Source organism: Oncorhynchus gorbuscha, linkage group LG04 (assembly GCF_021184085.1).
Source record: "Oncorhynchus gorbuscha isolate QuinsamMale2020 ecotype Even-year linkage group LG04, OgorEven_v1.0, whole genome shotgun sequence".
In the NCBI taxonomy this organism is placed as follows: domain Eukaryota; kingdom Metazoa; phylum Chordata; class Actinopteri; order Salmoniformes; family Salmonidae; genus Oncorhynchus; species Oncorhynchus gorbuscha.
In genome coordinates this window covers 47,127,586-47,135,593 of record NC_060176.1, presented here as the reverse complement: position 1 = coordinate 47,135,593, position 8,008 = coordinate 47,127,586, and positions in this window count along the sequence as shown.

Here is an 8,008-nt window from a genome sequence, read left to right as displayed (position 1 = left end):
ATCCATCTTCCCATCAATTTTAACCATCTTCCCTGTCCCTGCTGAAGAAAAGCAGGACCAAACCATGATGCTGCCACCACCATGTTTGACAGTGGGGATGGTGTGTTCAGGGTGATGAGCTGTGTTGCTTTTACGCCAAACATAACGTTTTGCATTGTTGCCAAAAAGTTCAATTTTGGTTTCCTCTGACCAGAGCACCTTCTTCCACATGTTTGGTGTGTCTCCCAGGTGGCTTGTGGCAAACTTTAAACGACACTTTTTATGGATATCTTTAAGAAATTGCTTTCTTCTTGCTACTCTTCCATAAAGGCCAGATTTGTGCAATATACGACTGATTGTTGTCCTATGGACAGAGTCTCCCACCTCAGCTGTAGATCTCTGCAGTTCATCCAGAGTGATCATGGGCCTCTTGGCTGCATCTCTGATCAGTCTTCTCCTTGTATGAGCTGAAAGTCTAGAGGGACGGCCAGGTCTTGGTAGATTTGCAGTGGTCTGATACTCCTTCCATTTCAATATTATCACTTGCACAGTGCTCCTTGGGATGTTTAAAGCTTGGGAAATCATTTTGTATCCAAATCTGGCTTTAAACTTCTTCACAACAGTATCTCGGACCTGCCTGGTGTGTTCCTTGTTCTTCATGATGCTCTCTGCGCTTTTAACGGACCTCTGAGACTATCACAGTGCAGGTGCATTTATACGGAGACTTGATTACACACAGGTGGATTGTATTTATCATCATTAGTCATTTAGGTCAACATTGGATCATTCAGAGATCCTCACTGAACTTCTGGAGAGAGTTTGCTGCACTGAAAGTAAAGGGGCTGAATAATTTTGCACGCCCAATTTTTCAGTTTTTGATTTGTTAAAAAAGTTTGAAATATCCAATAAATGTCGTTCCACTTCATGATTGTGTCCCACTTGTTGTTGATCCTTCACAAAAAAATACAGTTTTATAACTTTGTTTGAAGCCTGAATTGTGGCAAAAGTTTGCAAAGTTCAAGGGGGCCAAATACTTTCGCAAGGCACTGTACATACTACCTCAATAAGCCTTACTAACTGGTGTCTGTATATAGCCTTGCTACTGTTATTTTCAAATGTCTTTTTACTGTTTTATTTCTTTACTTACCTACACACACCTTTTTTTGCAGTGTTGGTTAGAGCCTGTAAGTAAGCATTTCACTGTAAAGTTGTATTCGGCACACGTGACAAACTTTAATTTGACTACTGTGTCTCTATCTGTATTTCAACGTAAAGCATCTCTTTAATAATACTTCCTGTTGACCTGACCAAGTGACCTCTCACCTCTGATCATGCTATGCCCTCTATATAGCCAATTCAGATGAGGGAGGGGTTCACCGACACAACTGATATAACCTAGGAGATTTAGGGAGAAGAGGAGAGAGGGATAAAGTGAAGGAGAGAGACTGTTATTGAGAAAATAAGGTAGTTAAAAAGCCTGTTCGACAGGAATCTGTGTGTGTGGCCTCACCTGGTGTCCACACCACACTAAGTGGCTGCAGAGTACTTTATGCTGAAAAACATGAATGGACACATGACAAACAAGAAATCAAAGGGAGAGAAACTGGGAATTGCATAACTGCAGTTGACATAGCTAAGTAAATGGAAGAATACTCTTATTGCAATGTGAATGGCTCTTAAAATAGCCTTTGGTTGTGCATAGTGTAGTCTATGGTGTTGCCAGGGAACAGCACCCTCTTCGAAGAAGTAGGAGGTGACGAGCTCCAGCACACGGATTGCCTCTCTTGCTCCGTTGTTGGACCCCAACCTTGAAACATCCTGCAGAGCAGCATGCATTTCTCAGCAGGACTTCTCCTCTGGCACACGGCGGCAAGCTGCAGATCCCCTCCTGGTCCTCGTGTCCATCCTCATGAAGTTATGCAGGACACAGGTAGCCCTCACACACCTGAATTCCTCCAGGAGGCAGTCCCAGGTGGCCTGGGCACCCAACCTTGCAGTGCCCTACACGTTAACTGTAGGCAATGGTTTTGAAGGAATCTCCAATTACAAGGTATCTGTAGGAATATTGAAGATAATGTAATTATTAGACATTTAACAGGTCATTGTGGATTACTAAAGTATAATATCCCTGATAACAAATCATGATAACATTGGATTGAAAGATGCATTGGCACACATATGTCAATGTGTAGCATGTGACAATAACAGAATCATATCAAGGATAGCATCACAAATGAATACATAAATAACACTTGAAGCTTGATGAGTTGATAATTTGAATCAGCTGTGTAGTATTAAGGCAAAAACAAAAATGTGCACCTCTTTGAGTCCCCAGGACCAGGACTGAGAACCACTGCTCTTCATTGAGACCTCTTCATCTGTAGACATGCTTTCATAGCTCTCTTAATCTGAGGACAGAAAACCTCACAAGTAACAGACTTCATTATAGTCAAATTACACCACACCGAATATTATGTTGCTATTATCTCCATCCTCACTTCTAGGGACTGGAACTACTCAAAAGTACCTGCCCTATCCAGAATAGCATACTCTCTCACTGACAGTTGGGACTGCTATCTGTTCACCCTTCTCCATGGCTGTTAGCTAGCTCCCTACAAATGCATTTTGAGTTTGTTTTTTACAGTGATATATATCAATATATCAAGATAGCTAGCTAATATGAAGTTAGGTTGATGGTGATATTTCATTCACTTAGCTAGCTATCTATACAGTATGTGAAGTTTGCTAGATAGCTAGCTAGCCAACTAGCTAACGTAAACTCACCCCATTTCTTACAAATGTGCGCAACCGCGACATTCAAACTTGGCTACAAAGACAACTAATGGGACTGTAGCGACTGTGTTTACTTCAAAATCTGGGGTGTGAACTACATTTCTATTCAAGTGTTGATCGACAAGGTAATGACTCTATAGTATTGGAGAAAAGTTGAAAAAAACGGACCCCTCCGACGCTGTACGTTACATCGGGTCATGTCGTAATATACAGCACGCATAAAACAACTATTTCTGTCTTACAATCTCTCTCCACCAGGTGTAGCACTTCTCTCATTGTTTAAAAACAAGAAATGGACAGTGATGGGGGTAAGGGGGGATACCTAGTCATTTTGTGTGACATCAATGCATGCGATCATCATTCTCAAAGCCGCTGTTTACTTCTAAGATCACTTTAGGACCGCCCGAAAAACCCGATTCAAATTCGACACAAACCTTCAAATAGGTTTGTAATGACACATTATATAAACTCTTTATAGTGTTTTATTTAAATTTTAGAGGTGATAAGGTGATAAGTTGGACAGATCGAGTGAAAAATGTTTTTTCCCACACAACATCTCTCCTTCTCACTATCACGCATTAGTTTTGCTTCCCCACCCGACATTTTTAAAAAGACCAGACGGGGCTCATTGTCTTGTTGAATTATGCAGAAACGGGCAGTGTGGGGGTCATTTAATTGATTATGTTGGAAAGGGGAGAAATTGTGCTTTACAACGTTATTGACATTACAGTTGATCTGGAAGTATTACATTTTTGGAGCGCTAAAATAAGGTAAATTGTACGGACCAAGACAATGTACAAAAGTGAGTGTGAGTTTACGTTAGCTCATTTAGCAGCTCATTTGAGTTTGCCTGCACCATAGCTAATAATACATACTTTTTAACATTTTCGAAATGTATTTACTTACTTTAATAGGTTATTCTAGCCATGTGGACAATTGGAAACAGGGCAGCAAAGTTTGTCACCAGAGCGTTTTAGAGCATATTACTATTGAACTATTTACCCATTTAATAACCAGACCTTCATACAAACTTGCTATACTGAATTCTTGACGCACAATCGAACATGCTGCCATATGCTGCCAGCACACCCACAAGCGAGTCACAATGGGTGGCCTAAGTAGCATGCAGCAATCTAGTGTAAATTCACCGTAACCAGCTCTGCTAGGGCGAGTAAAATGTTCAGAGAAGGATGTTCTCTCATTATGAGTCTGGAAGTAGCTAGCCAATGTTTGCCAGTTAGATTGGGTGCTTGACTGTAGTTGTGAGGCTCTGAATGCGAAACCACAGAGCGATATGGCGAGTAATGTTCAGTGAGCTGTTCTCTGTCTGGAAGTAGCTGGCAAGTTAGTACAGAATGGTTGGATCAACCCTTAAAGAGATGGGTGGGGCTAAGGCTTAAGAGGGTGTGAACAATGCTGAATGGGTGTAGACAAAGAAGGGCTCTCCAATAGTAGCCCAATAGTAGTACCAAAACATTGAAAGACAGTTTTCTCAAAAGTGAGGTTAGAAGTTGATCAACTTTCAAAGCAGAATTACTTTCCCATTGTTTCCTCAAATGCAGTGTATAATACCATTTTGTAGCTCTGAGTCTCTACTTTTATACAATGTAAAAAACAGAACTTAAAATGTCGCTACAGAAGACAGAATCAGGTGGTGAGTCATAAAAAGTTTCATATTTAATCATACGTTTTACAATATTTAGATGTAAATCTGATAGATACATTGTGAAATTGTTACAATGTTTCGGTTATAACATATTTCTGATCATTTTAATGACATCACAAAATAGACATTAATTTTCCACATCCCATCCCTCGTCATCCCCAAGGTTGGCATGTTGAAGTATTTTGTCCCAATGTCTGTTGTTTGAAGTTTTGGGCAAGAGTCTCTCTTCTGTAATACAAATGATGTCATTCCCAATACTGCAGAGCCAAAGGGAGAGTTTTTGCAAGGTATTTACAATACGGTTGTTAAGTCATAAAACTGGGCCAACTCCCCCAGGACAGTGAGTGTGAGAGAGAGTTTGGCTGACTGTCAGCCATTGGCCCAGCTGATCCAGCAACTTTGATCCTCACAAAGGAGAGAGAGTCATGACACCGGTCATGTCCTATTACACTTTGACTATATAAATGTATTTAATTTCAGGTGGTTTCAAGTACATTGTTTAGATTGGCTAACCACAGCGGCTGCTTTGCTTTGCAGAAGTACATTCTACAGTGTCCTTCTTGGACCTCTCAGTTCTCCAGATAGAAGAGGCATACCAGAACTTTGACCTCTATCCAAGCCATTGATCGACAACATGGGGATGTCTGCTGAAAAGCTCCCACTTTGGAAAGGTACAGGTGGGGAGCCTCCTGTCTTACCAGAAGCCTCCAATCACAACGCGACACATAGTTCACCATAAGGAGACACCATCATTCCCTTCACTGCCCCCTGGATGGCTACAGACTGGAGAGCAACTTTCAAGGCTGCACATTTGTGCTCAGTGAAGAAGACCAGCTTCACATAGTCTCTTCAGGTGAGCTTTGCAACAGCCCATAAAATAGAGGAAGCTACTAGAGAACAGTGTGCTGTCTCTGACTGGCAGGTGCTCCCGAAACCAAGACTGTCCTCGTCACGGTTCCGAGAGGCTTGCCATGTGATAGGGCTGACATCCGCAGGCAATCTAGCTGAGAGGATCCTCAAAAGGCACAGCACCAAAAGCTGACATTAATAAATAAATCATTTTAAAAGAATGTTACATTTTTTTCTGTTCTCTTGTCACTGTAAATTAAAACTCTTTACAACATTTTGTGTTTGGAGTATAAGCAATGGTGTTTATCAATAAATGGACTACAGGGTGTTAGACAATGTGGTTGGTCATAGCAAAAAAAGGAAAGATGCATTGCAGTAGTAGCTCATTGCTCCTTGGCCCACGCCTTCACAAGAGGCCCAAACTGGTAGTTTGTGAGAAGGCAAGCCACAGCCCAGATGCAGTTGATGCTTCCCATAAACGACATGGGGACCTCTGACTGAAACAGCTTGTTCAGTTTAATTCTGAAAATGAATCTCTCAATGTGGACTCTAAGATGGGCAATGATGGACCTCTGCTACTGGCACTTGGCTCTGTTTAGACAAAAAGGGTGGACGGTAGACCTTGCCTGGCACACAGTCATCAATCAGGAAACCCTTGTCTGCCATCACTGCCATGTCTTCAGAGAGGAAGCCAAACAGTCCTGATTGTTTGAATAGCTCTTCGTCGCTGATGGAGCCAGCATACAATTCTGGCACAAAAGGAACTGCTCCATGTGGGGCCATCCCAAGCAGGCCTTTCAAGGTACCGTGGGACTTGTAATGAAAGTACATCTCACTGTGTAGAGGGAGATTGGCTGGCTACTGGCATCTCAACTCGGTACGGTCAATGATGACTTGGGTGTCTGGATACCTAATGAACTCCTTCGGCAACATAGCCTTGACATCTTCCAAAGACATCCATATAGAGAGCCCAGCAGAATGTAAAGGTAGTTGACCCCTGTGACAACGATCCTGCTTTACTGTTGAGTGATGGATGCCAAATCGGTCAACGAGGTCCATCTCAGATGACCCCAAGGACAAGTACATGAGGAAGAGGAACAGCTTATCCAGCATGGATAGGGCATGTCTCTGTAGGATACATGCACACATCACTAACAGATATTTAAGGTAGGCTATAGCTTTTAGCTCAAGTGAAAAGTAAAGTTGGTAGGACAGTACAGTTAATCAGAAACGGGAGAACTTACATGGAAGTGGTACATGGAATAGGTACATGGAAGTGTCACCACCTCATTCCGCAGCTTGGCTCTCCTTGCTCGTGTGACCAGGACAATATTGTCAGTTGACGGTTCGATGAGAGACCAAAAGGCCATCAGATGGTCATATGAGGCAAGAATTATTAATAGGAGTTATTTACTCATAATTCTAAGACAGATATGCTGGTAGCTAAGGAAAATTTGCCAGAAAAGCAAACAGTGTAAAGTTTATGATGTAACAATACTAAGCAGGGCTAGGTTTACCCACCTTGTGAAGGACTGGATCTGTGCCTCTGATCCCACAAATCGCTGCAGCCCAAAATAACTCCTCACAGTCAACTCCTCTACTTTGTTCCATAGGTCCTCAATCTCTCTCTGCATCTCTTCCCTCTCAATCAAAACCAGGTCAACTACATCGGGCCCAGCCACCGCACAGTAGTCGTGGTCATGGTAGCTATCCATCTTTTCATCCTCTCCATCTTCAACATGGTTGTCCTCTACACATCCAATCCTTGGTCTCTCCCTTCTTTCCCAAACACTTGCTCTTGCTTAGTTATTCCACTGGAATAGCAAAGGTACTGCTCCCTTCTTCAGACGTCGAAGCCCACAAGGTTCAATGAAATCATGTGGTAAAAAGTGTCTACCACAGACCTCAGAGTGACTTGTGATGGGGAAGTTTTCCCTGTGAATATTAATGACCCCTTTTGCTCTTAGCTCAGTATCACTTGGAAATGAGTGAAAACTCAACAAGGAGTATTTCGCTGAGGAGGTACACAACGGAACAGAGCAATATTCCATGGAGATGACCTCTCGCCTCAACCTTGATGTTGCTCTTCTTCATTTCCTAACTTTCAATAAAGATGCTGCACCAACTAATAATGTTAACGTTAGCACTAAAATTAGCTAGCTACTGGTAGCTAATGTTTGCTAGCTAAAGAGACAAAAAAAGACACAGAACACAAAAATGTTATCACTAACTGAACGAATAAACACCATTTTCAAGAAGAATGATTAAAAAAATGCTATGGAAATATGATTATATTAATATACTGAGGTAATGATAAAACAAGCGAGGCTAGTATGGCTACAATCATCCTGACAGGACGCAATCGGGAGAGGAAGCTATGTATCGGGTAAGACGTTGAACAGAAGTGGGCATTGCTACGTTGTGCAAAAGCACTATTGATGCTAATTCCATTTTGAATTAGTATATTTTCTTCTTCACGATTGGCTGATCACTCCTGATGACCCAGTTAGACTTGACATGGAACAACCACGACATTTGACTACATTAAAATGGTGGAAGGCCTCAATGGCGCTGCCCATGCTAATATGGCCTTTCGGCCACTAGAGGCCTCTCATTCTCTGATTCCACCACGCTTGATACAACATAGTCTCTGCCACTATCCAACAACCAGGATGTTACAGTTTTCAGGGGAAATGGAAAGAGAGCCTTTGATGCGACAAC